The 17,187-nt window shown below is 39.5% G+C and overlaps 1 long non-coding RNA gene across 4 annotated transcripts in view; it reads right to left on the bottom strand.

Annotated features, from left to right (window-relative positions):
* Nucleotides 1–632: 632 nt before the first annotated feature.
* LOC137757030 (uncharacterized) overlaps nt 633–17,187 on the bottom strand; it is a 169,431-nt gene continuing 152,876 nt past the window's right edge. For 3 of the 4 annotated variants that reach the window (XR_011072292.1, XR_011072289.1, XR_011072293.1), the window contains 3 exons: nt 9,153–9,324; nt 3,569–3,688; nt 633–1,115 (listed from right to left, as the gene is read on the bottom strand). This is a non-coding gene — a long non-coding RNA (uncharacterized lncRNA). The remainder of the gene's footprint in view (nt 1,116–3,568; nt 3,689–9,152; nt 9,325–17,187) is intronic. The other variant, XR_011072290.1, reaches the window with a different exon arrangement.

Genomic DNA, 17,187 nt, shown 5'->3' with positions numbered 1-17,187 from the left:
AGAAGACAGAAGGCAGTGTGATACCATACTGTTGGAAGCCATCCAGACGCTGCAATGCCATGACAAGGTCATGGGGCGCTCCAGTGTGGAACTGCAAGGCGGAACCGCACGTGGAAGGTGGACTACACTCCTCGTAAAAGCAATACTTATAATTTCTATATATGTAAATTTAAGTGTGGCAGGATTTGCCCCAAGGAAAAATCTTAGATTTCCTAGATGAAGAAAAACTACCCTGACTCCCCCTTTGGGTACTGTATGGCAAGGCCCGGTGCCTAAAGAGGGACATTGGGAAACAGTGACTAAACCTGGACATAGGGAAATGTTTCTTTGAGAAAACACCATCCTCCCTAGAGATATGGCCATATGAGGGTGTTTATGATGATAATAATAATTTGTGGTTCAATATTAATGGTAGTTTAATGATATTTGATCAATTAACTGGTGAACAGATATGTTCTAGATTAGGGACAAATAGAAATGATTTGGAAAGTTATTCTTTAATAGATTATTGGGATCCTAATATTGTTTGTTGCTATATTAAATTGCCTTTGAGTAGCAATATTCAAAATAGAAATTGTAAAATATATTTTAGATATTTTAATGACATTATAAAAAAGGAATGTCCATGTAGGAAAAGCTATGTGGGGGCTAGGGATATATAGAATATAAGGATATATTTAGACTTAGGTGTTAAGGTTGGTTAACCACCAAAAATAATTCTTAGAACATGTACTGTACGTAATGGTAACCTTAGAATTTATCTTATGAGAAAATCTAGAAACTAAAAGGTATGGTTTACGTAATCTTTTAAGGAAATCTTTGTGGATTCAAAATGATTCATTCTTTCGACTCAAAACAATAGTATTACAATGTATGTTAATGATTTATGTAATTCTACTGTAATCTATATATGAGTATATGAAATAAAGAAAGCACGAGATGGTGCTATTTTTACTTGGCTGAGTCCACGAGTCTCAGTCTCCTTCCTGTTGACTTGGCTGAGTCCACGAGTCTCAGTCTCCTTCCTGTTGTTCATCGCTGACGCTGTCCATCCTTTTGGGGTATCCTGGATCCTGTTGGAGCAGGACTCCGACAAGTGGCGCCCGAACAGGGACCTGAAAGGTAAATGTTAGATATCTTCGGGATAGCTAGGCTTCTCACCTAGGGTGCTGCAGACCCCCTTGCAGAGGATAGCAAGGTAAGTGAAGGGTGAGTAATTATGGGACATTCAATTTCTAAAGAGAGACAAATGTTCTTGGATATTATAAAATGTATGTTGTCTAGTAGGGGTGTAAAAATTTCAAGAAAGCAATTACAGGGATTTTTTGACTTTGTGCAGGAGCAATGCCCTTGGCTCCCCGAGGAAGGGACTATGGATTTAAAAACTTGGGAGAGGGGCTTCCCCGGTGGCACAGTGGTTGAGAATCTGCCTGCTAATGCAGGGGACACAGGTTCGAGCCCTGGTCTGGGAAGATCCCACATGCCGCGGAGCGACTGGGCCCGTGAGCCACAACTACTGAGCCTGCGCGTCTGGAGCCTGTGCTCCGCAACAAGAGAGGCCGCGATAGTGAGAGGCCCGCGCACCGCGATGAGGAGTGGCCCCCGCTCGCCGCAACTAGAGAAGGCCCTCCCACAGAAACGAAGACCCAGCACAGCCATAAATAAATAAATAAATAATTTAAAAAAAAAAAAAAAAACTTGGGAGAAAATAGGAGAAACTTAAAGAGTTCACTATTCTTATCATGGCCCAGAGAAGGTTCCTGTGGATACTTTTGCATTGTGGAATTTAATTAGAGATAGTTTAGATCCTACACATGAAAAACATAAAGCCCCAGCAATAACTCCACCTCATTCTATAGAGTCTGATGTTGAGCCTTCTGCACCAAATGTTCCTCCAGCTAAGTCTGTTGAAAATATTTTGGCAGCATCCTTTGAGACATGTGATATTATAGGGGGAAATGGAGATGATGATGATTTTCTCCCTCTGGCTGATCAGGCTGATTTAGATGAAGCTGCTGCAGCTTATCATAGAGATCCAGATCCACGGGGATTTCCCATAGTGAAATCGGAAGCAACTCCTCATAATAGGTCTCTGTATCCACCTCTGAATGATTTCAGACATAAATTAAAAGAAGAATTGCCCTCAAGGCCTCCTCCTCCTCTTCCTGTTAATAAAATGCAATCTAGGGCAAGGGGAATTCGTATTTCCTCAATAGGTAATAGATTTCATACTTTAGAGGATCCAGACTTTGCTGGATGCTTTCCAGTAATATTTGAGGGAGAATTCAATGATGAAGTAGTATGGGAACCTTTACCCTGTAAACTTATGAAAGAATTAAAAACTGCCTGCGTAGACTATGGTCCACTTGCTCCTTATACTTTAACCATTTTGGAGGCTTTAGCCAGTAAATGGATGACTCCATATGATTGGACTCAAGTGGCAAAATCTTGCTTATCAGGAGGACAATATTTGCTTTGGAAAACTGAATATGAAGATTTAGCTAAAAAGCAGGCAGCTATAAATAAAGGTCATGGCAGGAGAAGATTGACTTTGGACATGATATTAGGCGCAGGAGATTATGATACTGCTCAGGAGCAAATGCATCTGCCAAAGGAAGTACTAATGCAGTGTACAAGTTGTGCAGTTGATGCTTGGAAAGCCTTGTCTCCGATATCTGGCAAGACTACTACCTTAGCAGAGGTAAAACAGAAAGGTGATGAACCCTATGAAGAATTTGTTTCTAGACTTGGCTTGGCAGTAAGTCGTGTTATTTCAAATCAGGAGGCTGCAGAAATTTTAATAAGACAATTGGCTTTTGCAAATGCAAATAATACTTGTCAAGCATTGTTAAGACCTATTAGGAAGACAGGAAGCACTTCAGATTATGTAAAACAGTGTGCAGATGTAGGCCCAGCATTTCTGCAGGGAGTTGCAATTGCAGCTGCATTAAGAGGAGAGCCTTATCCTCAAGTTATACAAAGCATGAATCAAGGAAAAAAGACAACATCAAATATAATTGGGCCTTTTATGGGTAAGTGTTATTCTTGTGGTCAGTCTGGACATATTAGTAGAAATTGTCCATATGGATCCTCTGCAGCCCCAGTAGCCCCAATGAATAGTATGCCTAATGCTGAGTCTTCCTCAGCGGGAGTCCCAATGTCTCCATCTCCAAAATCACTGTGTCCTAGATGCATGAAAGGCTATCATTGGCAAAAAGAATGTAAGAGCAAATTTCATAGGGATGGTAGGATACTGCAGCCCATTAACCCTGGGAATCAGGGAAACTTCCAGAGGGGCCAGCCTCAGGCCCCCAAAATGATTGGGGCATTTCCAATGCAAGCAAAGCCAATACAGCCATCTATCCATCCTCTTCCCCTTCACCCACTACCTCAACCTCCAATGTGCACCGAACAGATGAATCCATTCCTTCCCCATTGCGATCAGTCTCAGAACTCTTCAGAGAAACCCCAGGTAGTGCGGGACTGGACCTCAGTTCCTCCACCTCAACAATATTAACCCCAGATTCTCCTACAGTAAAGATTCCAACTGGAATCAAAGGACCCTTACCTGAAGGGGTCTTGGGGCTCATATTAGGAAGGAGTTCAACATCAATGGCAGGTATTACAGTATTACCAGGTGTAATAGATTCTGATTATACTGGGGAAATTCAATTGATGATATCACCGCCTGTAAAAACACAACAGATTCACAAAGGTCAGAGATTAGCTCAACTATTGTTATTACCTTACTACGTCATGGGTAAATCAGTCACTCAGCAATCTAGAAATAATCAAGGTTTCGGGTCTAGTGACATGGCTTTTTGGGTACAAGAAATTACTCAAACTCGACCTATTAAAACCCTTAAGATAAATGGTAAAGATATTCAGGGTCTATTAGATACAGGAGCTGATGTATCTTGCATATCAGGTAAGGATTGGCCCTCTGCATGGCCTACAAAAACCTCAAAAAATGAATTATTGGGTTTAGGGAAAGCACCAATTGTGGACAAAAGTTCTCAGATTCTTTTTTTTTTTTTTATTAGTTGTTTTGTTTGTTTTTTTATACTGGAGGTTCTTATTAGGCATCAATTTTATACACATCAGTGTATATATGTCAATCCCAATCGCCCAATTCAGCACACCACCATCCCCACCTCACCGCAGTTTTCCCCCCTTGGTGTCCATATGTCCGTTCTCTACATCTGTGTCTCAACTTCTGCCCTGCAAACTGGCTCATCTGTACCATTTTTCTAGGTTCCACATACATGCGTTAATATGCGATATTTGTTTTTCTCTTTCTGACTTACTTCACTCTGTATGACAGTCTCTAGATCCATCCACGTCTCAACAAATGACTCAATTTCGTTCCTTTTTATGGCTGAGTAATATTCCATTGTATATATGTACCACAACTTCTTTATCCATTCGTCTGTTGATGGGCATTTAGGTTGCTTCCATGACCTGGCTATTGTAAATAGTGCTGCAATGAACATTCGGGTGCATGTGTCTTTTTGAATTACGGTTTTCTCTGGGTATATGCCCAGTAGTGGGATTGCTGGGTCATATGGTAATTCTATTTTTAGTTTTTTAAGGAACCTCCATATTGTTCTCCATAGTGGCTGTATCAATTTACATTCCCACCAACAGTGCAAGAGGGTTCCCTTTTCTCCACACCCTCTCCAGCATTTGTTGTTTGTAGATTTTCTGATGATGCCCATTCTAACTGGTGTGAGGTGATACCTCATTGTAGTTTTGATTTGCATTTCTCTAATAATTAGTGCTGTTGAGCATCTTTTCATGTGCTTCGTGGCCGTCTGTATGTCTTCTTTGGAGAAATGTCTATTTAGGTCTTCTGCCCATTTTTGGATTGGGGTGTTTGTTTCTTTAATATTGAGCTGAATGAGCTGTTTATATATTTTGGAGATTAATCCTTTGTCCGTTGATTCGTTTGCAAATATTTTCTCCCAATCTGAGGGTTGTCTTTTCGTCTTGTTTATGGTTTCCTTTGCTGTGCAAAAGCTTTGAAGTTTCATTAGGTCCCATTTGTTTATTTTTGTTTTTATTTCCATTACTCTAGGAGGTGGATCAAAAAAGATCTTGCTGTGATTTATGTCAAAGAGTGTTCTTCCTATGTTTTCCTCTAAGAGTTTTATAGTGTCCAGTCTTACATTTAGGTCTCTAATCCATTTAGAGTTTATTTTTGTGTATGGTGTTAGGGAGTATTCTAATTTCATTCTTTTACATGTAGCTGTCCAGTTTTCCCAGCACCACTTATTGAAGAGACTGTCTTTTCTCCATTGTATATCTTTGCCTCCTTGTCATAGATTAGTTGACCATAGGTGCGTGGGTTTATCTCTGGGCTTTCTATCTTGTTCCATTGATCTATGTTTCTGTTTTGTGCCAGTACCATATTGTCTTGATTACTGTAGCTTTCTAGTATAGTCTGAAGTCAGGGAGTCTGATTCCTCCAGCTCCGTTTTTTTCCCTGAAGACTGCTTTGGCTATTCGGGGTCTTTTGTGTCTCCATACAAATTTTAAGATGACTTGTTCCTAGTTCCGTAAAAAATGCCATTGGTAATTTGATAGGATTGCATTGAATCTGTAGATTGCTTCGTTAGTATAGTCATTTTCACAATGTTGATTCTTCAATCCAAGAACATGGTGTATCTCTCCATCTGTTGGTATCATCTTTTATTTCTTTCATCAGTGTCTTATAGTTTTCTGCATACAGGTCTTTTGTCTCCCTAGGTAGGTTTATTCCTAGGTATTTTATTCTTTTTGTTGCAATGGTAAATGGGAGTGTTTCCATAATTTCTCTTTCAGATTTTTCATCATTAGTGTATAGGAATGCAAGAGATTTCTGTGCATTAATTTTGTATCCTGCAACTTTACCATATTCATTAATTAGCTCTAGCAGTTTTCTGGTGGCAGTTATTTAGGATTCTCTATGTATAATATCATGTCATCCGCAAACAGTGACAGTTTTACTTCTTCTTTTCCAATTTGTATTCCTTTTATTTCTTTTTCTTCTCTGATTGCCGTGGCTAAGACTTCCAGAACTATGTTGAATAATAGTGGTGAGAGTGGACATCCTTGTCTCGTTCCTGATCTTAGAGGAAATGCTTTCAGTTTTTCACCATTGAGAATGATGTTTGCTGTGGGTTTGTCATATATGGCCTTTATTATGTTGAGGTAGGTTCCCTCTATGCCCACTTTCTGGAGAGTTTTTATCATAAATGGGTGTTGAATTTTGTCAAAAGCTTTTTCTGCATCTATTGAGATGATCATATGGTTTTTCTTCTTCAGTTTGTTAATATGGTGTATCACATTGATTGATTTGCGTATATTGAAGAATCCTTGCATCCCTGGGATAAATCCCACTTGATCGTGGTGTATGATCCTTTTAATGTGTTGTTGGATTCTGTTTGCTAGTATTTTGTTGAGGATTTTTGCATCTATATTCATCGTGATATTGGTCTGTAATTTTCATTCTTTGTAGTGTCTTTGTCCGGTTTTGGTATCAAGGTGATGGTGGCCTCATAGAATGAGTTTGGGAGTGTTCCTTCCTCTGCAATTTTTTGGAAGAGTTTGAGAAGGATAGGTGTTAGCTCTTCCCTAAATGTTTGATAGAATTCACCTGTGAAGCCATCTGGTCCTGGACTTTTGTTTGTTGGAAGATTTTTAATCACAGTTTCAATTTCATTGCTTGTGATTGGTCTGTTCATATTTTCTGTTTCTTCCTGGTTCAGTCTTGGAAGGTTATACCTTTCTAAGAATTTGTCCATTTCTTCCAGGTTGTCCATTTTATTGGCATAAAGTTGCTTGTAGTAGTCTCTTAGGATGCTTTGTATTTCTGCGGTGTCTGTTGTAACTTCTCCTTTTTCATTTCTGACTTTATTGATTTGAGTCCTCTCCCTCTTTTTCTTGATGAGTCTGCCTAATGGCTTATCGATTTTGTTTATCTTCTCAAAGAACCAGCTTTTAGTTTTATTGATCTTTGCTATTGTTTTCTTTGTTTCTATTTCATTTATTTCTGCTCTGATCTTTATGATTTCTTTCTTTCTGCTAACTTTGGGTTTTGTTTGTTCTTCTTTCTCTAGTTTCTTTAGGTGTAAGGTTAGATTGTTTACTTGAGATTTTTCTTGTTTCTTTAGGTAGGCTTGTATAGCTATAAACTTCCCTCTTAGAACTGCTTTTGCTGCATCCCATAGGTTTTGGGTTGTCGTGTTTTCATTGTCATTTGTCTCTAGGTATTTTTTGATTTCTTCTTTGATTTCTTCAGTGATCTCCTGGTTATTTAGTAACGTATTGTTTAGCCTCCATGTGTTTGTCTTTTTTACGTTTTTTCCCCTGTAATTCATTTCTAATCTCATAGCATTGTGGTCAGAAAAGATGCTTGATATGATTTCAATTTTCTTAAATTTGCTGAGGCTTGATTTGTGACCCAAGATGTGATCTATCCTGGAGAATGTTCCATGCGCACTTGAGAAGAACGTGTAATCTGCTGTTTTTGGATGGAATGTCCTATAAATATCAATTAAATCTATCTGGTCTATTGTGTCATTTAAAGCTTCTGTTTCCTTATTTATTTTCATTTTGGATGATCTGTCCATTGGTGTAAGTGAGGTGTTAAAGTCCCCCACTATTATTGTGTTACTGTTGATTTCCTCTTTTACAGCTCTTAGCAGTTGCCTTATGTATTGAGGTGCTCCTATGTTGGGTGCATATATATTTATAATTGTTATATCTTCTTCTTGGATTGATCCCTGGATCATTATGTAGTGTCCTTCCTTGTCTCTTGTAACATTCTTTATTTTAAAGTCTATTTTACTATGTGTCTTAGCGTGTTTCTCCTTGCGTTTGTCCTGTATGGGACTCTCTGCGCTTCCTGGACTTGGGTGGCTATTTCCTTTCCCATGTTAGGGAAGTTTTCGACTATAATCTCTTCAAATATTTTCTCTGGTCCTTTCTCTCTCTCTTCTCCTTCTGGGACCCCTATAATGCGAATGTTGTTGCGTTTAATGTTGTCCCAGAGGTCTCTTAGGCTGTCTTCATTTCTTTTCATTCTTTTTTCTCTAGTTTGTTCCCCAGCAGTGAATTCCACCATTCTGTCCTCCAGGTCTCTTATCCGTTCTTCTGCCTCAGGTATTCTGCTATTGATTCCTTCTAGTGTAGTTTTCATTTCAGTTATTGTGTTGGTCATCTCTGTTTGTTTGTTCTTTAATTCTTCTAGGTCTTTGTTAAACATTTCTTGCATCTTCTCGATCTTTGGCTCCATTCTTATTCCGAGGTCCTGGATCATCTTCGCTATCATTATTCTGAATTCTTTTTCTGGAAGGTTGCCTATCTCCACTTCATTTAGTTGTTTTTCTGGGGTTTTATCTTGTTCCTTCATCTGGTATACAGCCCTCTTCCTTTTCATCTTGTCTATCTTTCTGTGAATGTGGTTTTTGGTCCACAGGCTGCAGGATTGTAGTTTTTCTTGCTTCTGCTGTCTGCCCTCTGGTGGTTGAGGCTATCTAAGAGGCTTGATGGGAGGCTCTGTTGGTAGGTAGAGCTGACTGTTGCTGTGGCGGTCAGAGCTCCATAACACTTTAATCCACTTGACTGTTGATGGGTGGGGCTGGGTTCCCTCCCTGTTGGTTGTTTTGCCTGAGGCAACTCAACACTGGAGCCTACCTGGGCTCTTTGATGGGGTTAATGGCAGACTCTGGGAGGGCTCATGCCAAGGAGCACTTCCCAGAACCTCCGCTGCCAGTGTCCTTGTCCCCACGGTGAAACAGAGCCACCCCCCGCCTCTGCAGGAGACCCCCCAACACCAGCAGGTAGGTCTGGTTCAGTCTCCCCCAGGGTCACTGCTCCTTCCCCTGGGTCCCGATGCGCATACTACTTTGTGTGTGCCCTCCAAGAGTGGGGTCTCTGTTTCCCCCAGTCCTGTCAAAGTCCTGCAATCAATTCCCACTAGGCTTCAAAGTCTGATTCTCTAGGAATTCCTCCTCCCGTTGCCGGACCCCCAGGTTGGGAAGCCTGACGTGGGGCTCAGAACCTTCACTCCAGTGGGTGGACTTCTGTGGTATAAGTGTTCGCCAGTCTGTGAGTCACCCACCCAGCAGTTATGGGATTTGATTTTACTCTGATTGCGCCCCTCCTACCGTCTCACTGTGGCTTCTCCTCTGTCCTTGGACGTGGGGTATCCTCCTTGGTGAGTTCCAGTGTCTTCCTGTCGATGATTGTCCAGCAGCCAGTTGTGATTCTGGTGCTCTCGCAAGAGGGAGTGAGAGCACATCCTTCTACTCCGCCATCTTGGTTAATCCTCCTCAGATTCTTACATGGTCGAATGAAGAAGGGCAAAAAGGACTTTTTCATCCTTATGTAATTACTTCATTACCAATAACATTATGGGGAAGAGATATTTTATCCCAAATGGGGATGTTGTTATATAGTCCAGATGGTATAGTTACACATCAGATGTTATCAAAATTTATGAATAAGGTCACTGTTTAAACAGCTGACCCCATTACCTGGAAATCAGATAATCCAGTTTGGGTTGAACAATGGCCCTTGACTGCTGAAAAGCTGTGGCTGCTCAGGCTTTAATTCAGCAACAATTGGAAGCTGGTCATATAGAGTTATCTAACAGCCCTTGGAATACTCCTATATTTGTTATTAAGAAAAAATCTGGCAAATGGCGATTATTACAAGATTTGAGAGCTATAAATGATACTATGGAAGATATGGGAACTTTACAGCCTGGTTTACCCTCGCCAGTAGCAATTCCAAAGGATTATAATATAATCATTATTGATTTACAGGATTGTTTCTTTACTATCCCTCTTGATATGGCAGATAGAAAAAGATTTGCCTTTAGTGTTCCCTCTATTAATTTTCAGAGGCCTTATCAAAGATATCAATGGAAAGTTTTACCACAAGGTATGAAAAATAGCCCTACCTTATGTCAAAAATTTGTAGATATGGCTATAAAAGTAATAAGAGAAAGATATAAAAATGTATATCTTATTCATTATATGGATGATATATTAATTGCTCATCCTGATAGAATTTTATTGCAAGAAATATTACAACAAATGACGGCTACTTTGTAGAAATCTGGACTAAAAATTGCCCCTGAAAAAATTCAGGTGCAACCTCCTATGACTTATTTAGGAAGAATTATTAATACTCAAGTTATTACTCCTCAGGTTTTTAGCCTAAGAAAAGATCATTTAAAGACTTTAAATGATTTCCAAAAGTTGTTAGGGGATATAAATTGGATCAGGCCTTATTTAAAAATTACAACTGCTCAATTAAAACCCTTATTTAATATTTTACAAGGGAACTCTGACCCAGTTTCCTCAAGAGAAATTACTCCTGAAGCGCAAAAAGCGTTACAAACAGTGGAAAAGGCTATGAATGATTGTTTTTTGCAGAGAATTGACATAAGAAAGACTTGGGATTTTTTAATATTGTCAACCCCTATATCTCCTACAGGAGTCCTTCAGCAAGATGGGCCTTTGGAATGGATACATTTGCCAGTTACTCCAAAAAAGATTGTTACTGCTTATCCTGCTTTAATAGCAACTTTGATCTTGAAGGGACATAAAAGAAGCCGAGAATTATTTGGAAAAGAAATGGATAATATTGTTATTCCATATAATAAAGATCAATTAAATGATCTATTGCAGTTTAATGAGGATTGGCAAATTGCCTTAGAAAATTATACAGGACAAATAAAATTTCATCTCCCTGGTCATCCTTTGGTACAGTTTTTTGCAAAACATCCTGTTATTTTTCCCACATTAAGTGCAAAAAATCCTATTAAAGAAGCCCAATTAGTTTTTACAGATGGGTCCTCAAATGGAAAAGCTGCTATGGTTATAAATGGAAAATCAAAAGTGTTACAGACTTCTGAGACTTCTGCTCAAAAGGCAGAACTTATTGCGGTTATTCACGTTTTTGCAGAACTCTCTCAGGAGACATTTAATTTATTTTCAGATTCGCAGTATGTGGTTAGACTATTTCCTCATATTGAGACTGCGATTTTACCGGAACAAAAAACATCAATATTTGACCTTTTGATACGCTTACAGAAGCAAATTTGGTCACGATCTTTACCTTATTATGTAGGTCATATAAGGGCTCATTCTAATTTACCTGGAGGATTGTTTGCAGGAAACAATCAAGCAGATCTTTTGACTAAAACTATTATAGGAAGTAATCTAGAGGAAGCAAAACAATCACATAGCTTACATCATCAGAATTCTGCTGCATTAAGATATCAGTTTCACATCCCTAGGGAAGTCGCTAAGACAATTGTTAAAAATTGTAAACAATGTCCTTCAGCACAATCTATATTGCCTATGGGAGTAAATCCTAGAGGATTGAGCCCTAATAAATTATGGCAAATGGATGTTACTCATGTGCCGAGTTTTGGGAAGCTTTCATTTGTACATGTTACTGTGGATACATATTCACATGTTATAATAGCCTCTGCTCGGACAGGAGAAGCATTTAAAGATGTAGTACAGCATTTGGTTTATTGTTTTTCATATTTAGGCAATCCTCAAGCTTTAAAAACAGATAATGCACCTGCTTATACATCTAAGGCTTTTAAGGATTTTTGTGCAGCATTTAAGATCTCACATTCTACAGGAATTCCTTATAATCCCCAAGGTCAAGCTATTGTGGAAAGGGCTTATCATACTTTAAAAATTCAAATTACAAAGCTACAACAAGGAGAATTTAAACATAGTTCTCCACATCATATCTTACAGCATGCTATGTTTGTTCTTAATAATTTAAATACTGATAATTTACTTAATAATTTAAATACAAGGAAATACAGCAATGCTAAGACACTGGAATCCTGATTATACAAAACCAAAACCAATGGTAAAATGGAAGGATTTACTTACTAGCCAATGGAAAGGACCAGATGTGTTACTAACCAGCGGTAGAGGCTATGCTTGTATTTTTCCGCAGGACGCAGACTCTCCCTTGTGGGTGCCTGACCGATTGATCAGACATGTCGGGTTTACCACCCCCACCTCCATTTCCTTCGACAAGTCGCCTTCTCTTCAAAAAAGAAACTATATCATCGAACCCAACGAAGGAAATACCTCCGCCGAGATATGAAAATCCCCTGTTGCTGCAGTTAGAAGGACTTTCCCTTACAGAACAGCCACCAATAATTTTTCGTCCTAGACCTGTTGTAGGACGCCCTGTTCTTGTTCATAGATCTCGTCCTGCGCCGCCACCGCCGCCATCTTCACCAGCTAAGCAATCTTTGTTGCCTCCTCCTAGAAAACGTTCTGCTTTCTCTACGAGAACAACAAATCCCCCTACATGGGGACAAATAAAACATTTGACAGGAGAGGCTAAGAAGGTTGTTTTGGAACAGGGAGCTATGGTAAATCCAGGAAATTTGTTAGTGGCTATGCTTGCGATTATCGCCTGCTAGGTAACAGGTGGAATGGCTGCTGGGTTGAAAGATGCATATTGGGCTTATGTACCTGATCCTCCTGTGTTACAAGTAGTTACATGGGGAGAGGAAATACCTCCCGTTTCAACTAATAGACCTGATTTTATTAATGGACCTTTAAACTCTCAGGCATATAATAATTTTAAAATGAATGATAATTTTACTTTTCTGGGAAAGTCTGCTTCCTCACCTATATGTTTTAATTTTCCAGCCTCCCTACATTTACAAAATTCATCCTTAAAGCATAATTGTATTCCTACCTCCCTGAGAGGACAAATGTTTGATACTCCAGGAGAAAGAGGAAAAAGACTATTATGGTCACTATTAATGAGAATGCCAGGTTTTGATACAAATCATCTTGATATGGCTAAACATCCTGATAGATATGGTGATTGTAATGTTACAGGAACTTTAAAAGAGGAATTAGAATCAGGACAAGGTTTAGATCCCTTGACTGGATTTCCTAATTGGAGACAATGCATGTATAGAAGTAATGGCAAATCATTATGATATATAAAAAATATATGATTGGAGTCACCCTGATCCCACTAGAGATTATAGAAAATATTACCAACATGCTTCCCGCTATGATTGGGAGAACTCTATTATTCCACCTTACATGAAAGTAAATAGAGTTCATGTTGGAGGATGGGTACCCTCAATATTAACAGGAGTACTTAAAGGAGTAAATTTTTATCAACCTGAGTTATAGAAAATTGTAGCTAGTTCTGCTCCTATAAACCTTAAAAGGCCAAAAAATAAAGTTATGATAGAGTTACAGACATGTTTATATGCTCCTTATGTATTTTTGGTGTCTCACAATTATAGGGATATAAAAATAAAATATAATGATACTGTATATAATGTTCAATGTAAAAATTGTATGTTGGCAAGTTGTGTTAATCCAATGATGAATGCACAGGTGATGTTAATATTAAAAAGGCCATCATATATTATGGTTCCTGTGCAATTAACAGAACCTTGGTATGAAGGGTATGGAATGCAAGTTTTAGAAGAGACAAAAGCGTTATTTAAAAGACCAAAAAGATTTGTTGCAGCTTTGATTTTAGGTATATCAGCTTTGATTACTACTATTGCATCATTTTCCTTATCAACAATAGCTTTAACTCAGGAAGTACATACTGCTAAACATGTAAATGAGTTATCTAAGAATGTATCCTTAACTTTAGCTATACAGGAAACAATAGATAGGAATTTAGAAGCTAAGTTAGATGTGTTAGAAGAAGCTGTATTACATATAGGTCAAGAGTTAACTGCCTTAAAAGTTAAATTAGCATTGAAATGTCATAAAAATTATAAGTGGATTTGTGTAACTCCAGCACAAGTTAATACTTCTATACATAATTGGGATAAGAAATCATATATTGGGAGTTTGGAATGATTCAGATATTAGTTTAGATTTAAATGAATTGCATAAGCAAATACATACTCTTGCTACTGCTAAATTAAATATTTCCCCTGCTACATCAGCCTTGGATTTTTTTGAGAATATTGAAAAATTTGTGTCTCAAAAAACCATCTTCTCCCTCTTTATTAACGTGGCCATTATTGGAGGAATAATATTAATTTGTATATTTTTATTTCCAGTCATCTTCAGAATAATTCAAAAAAGCATCAAACAAGTATCTGTGGAATTACATACCTATATTTTAAAAAATAAAAAAGGGGGAGATGTTGGAAGCCATCCAGATGCTGCAACACCATGACAAGGTCATGGGGCGCTCCAGTGCAGAACTGCAAGGCGGAACCGCACTGGAGCGCCCCATGACCTTGTCATGGCGTTGCAGCGTCTGGATGGCTTCCAACACCATACTTCAAGTGCTGAAAGAAAAATACTGTCAAACAAGAATTCTTTATCAGATAAAACCATCCTCCCAAAATGAAGGAAAAATTAAGGTATTCCCAGATAAACAAAACTTGAGGGAGTCTGTCACTAGTAAACTTGCCCGAAAAGAAATGCTAAGGAGAATCCTTAGCTGAAATAAAAGGATACTAGATAGCGATGCAAAAATATATAAAGAAATAATTAACACTGGAAAGGGAACTATATAGATAAAAGATAAAACAAGTATAGTACTTTAGATTTGCAATTCTTCTTTTTTCTTTTTTTGCCCATGTAATTTAAAAGATAAATGCATATAACAGTAATTATAAATATGTGTTAAAGGGTACACAATATATAAAGATGTAATTTGTGACAATAACAACATAAAGGGGAGAGGATGGCACTGTTCAGGAGCAGAATTTTTGTATACTTAATTAGTGTAATTAAGTTGGTTTTAATTGGAGCTAGATTATTATAAATTTAAGATGTTAATTGTAAGCCCCAGGGCAACCACTAAGAAAATAACTAAAATATATACAGAAAAAAAAGAGGGAATTCCCTGGTGGTACAGTAGTTAAGAATCCACCTGCCAATGCAGGGGACATGGGTTCAACCCCTAGTCCTGGAAGATCCCACATTCCACAAAGCAACTAAGCCCATGTGTCACAACTACTGAGCCTGCGCTCTAGAGCCTGTGAGCCACAACTACTGAAGCCCAGGTACCCTAGAGCCCATGCACCGTAACTACTGAGCCCATGCACTGCAACTACTGAAGACCACGTGCTCTAGGCCCTGCATGCCACAACTACTGAGCCCGCATGCCACAATTACTGAAGCCTGTGTGCCTAGAGCCCGTGCTCCACAACAAGAGAAGCCACCGCAATGAGAAACCCGTGCACCGCAATGAACACTAGCCCCCACTTGCCACAACTAGAGAAAGCCCGCATGCAGCAATGAAAACCCAATGCAGCCAAAAATAAATAAATAAATAAATTTAAAACAAAAAAGAAAAAAAAGAGAAATGAATTGAAATGATACATTAGAAAAAAGTAAACACATAAAGCAGTCGCAGAGGAACTGAGGAATAAAAAAGTTATAAAATATATACAAAACAAACAGTAAAATGTCACAAGGCTTTTTTTATCAGTAATTACTTTAAATGTAAAAGATTTAAACTACACAATTACAAGGCAGAGACTAACTAATCAATTCAAAACCATGATCCAACTATATGCTGTCTACAAGTAACATATTTTAGATACAAAGACACAAATAAGTTTGAAAGTGAAATTGAGGAAAAAGATGTTTCATGCAAATAGTAACCAGAAAAGACCTTGGGTAGCTATATGAATATCACACAAGATAGAGTTAAATTCAAAAACTGTCAAAAAAGTAAAAGAAGGAAATTATATATTAATAAAAGAGTCAATCCTTAAAGAAGACATAGCAATTATTAACATATACACACATAACAGAACTTCAAAATATATAAGGCAAAAACTGACAGCATTGAATGGAGAAATAGTTATAAAATAGTAGTTGGAAACTTCAATACATCACTTTTACAAATGAGTAAGACAACCTGACAGAAGAATAATGAAGAAATAAAGGACTTGAATAGCAGCATAACCAACTATACAGAACAGATATATACAGAACAATTTACACATTATTCTCAAGTGCACATGGAACATTCTCCAGGATAGAGAAAATATTAGGCCACAACACAAGTCTCTTCTCCAACTACGACAAAATAAAATGAGAAATTAACAACAGGGGGTTCCTGGAAGATGGCGGAAGAGTAAGACGCGGAGATCACCTTCCTCCCCACAGATACATCAGAAATACATCTACACGTGGAACTGCTCCTATAGAACACCCACTGAACGCTGGCAGAATACATCAGACCTTCCAAAAGGCAAGAAACTCCCTACGTACCTGAGTAGGGCAAAAAAAAAAAAAAAAAGAAGCAACAGAGACAAAACAATAGAGACAGGACCTGCACCAGTGGGAGGGAGCTGTGAAGGAGGAAAGGTTTACAGACACTAGGAAACCCCTTCGTGGGCAGAGACTGCAGGTGGTGGAGGGGGGAAGCTTCGGAGCCACGGAGGAGAGCACAGCCACAGGGGTGCGGAGGGCAAAGCAGAGAAATTCCCGCACAGAGGATCGGTGCCGAGGAGCACTCACCAGCCCGAGACGCTTGTCTGCTCACCCGCCGGGGCAGGCGCGGGCTGGGAGCTGAGGCTCGGGCTTCGGTCGGATTGCAGGGAGAGGACTGGGGTTGGCGGCGTGAACAGAGCCTGAAGGGGTTAGCGCACCACAGCTAGCCGGGAGGGAGTCCGGGAAAAGGTCTGGAGCTGCCGAAAAGGCAAGAGACTTTTTCTTGCCTCTTTGTTTCCTGGTGCGCGAGGAGAGCGGATTCAGAGTGCCGCCTAAACGAGCTCCAGAGATGGGCGCGAGATGCGGCTATCAGCGTGGACCCCAGAGACGGGCATGAAACGCTAAGGCTGCTGCTGCCGCCACCAAGAAGCCTGTGTGCAAGCACAGGTCACTATCCACACCACCCCTCCCGGGAGCCTGTGCAGCCCGCCACTGCCAACGTTCCATGATCCAGGGACAACTTCCCCGGGAGAACGCACGGCGCACCTCAGGCTGCTGCTACGTCATGCCGGCCTCTGCCACTGCAGGCTCGCTCTGCGTCCGTACCCTTCCCTCCCCCCGGCCTGAGTGAGCCAGAGCACCCGAAGCAGCTGCTCCTTTAACCCCGTCCTGTGTGAGCAAAGAACAGACGCCCTCAGGCGACCAACACGCAGAGGCGGGTCCAAATCCAAACCTGAAACACGGGAGCTGTGCGAACAAAGAA

Source organism: Eschrichtius robustus, chromosome X (assembly GCF_028021215.1).
Source record: "Eschrichtius robustus isolate mEscRob2 chromosome X, mEscRob2.pri, whole genome shotgun sequence".
NCBI classification, from domain to species: Eukaryota; Metazoa; Chordata; class Mammalia; order Artiodactyla; family Eschrichtiidae; genus Eschrichtius; species Eschrichtius robustus.
Note: the sequence above shows the minus strand (reverse complement) of the source record. Positions and strands in the feature narration are given on the sequence as shown.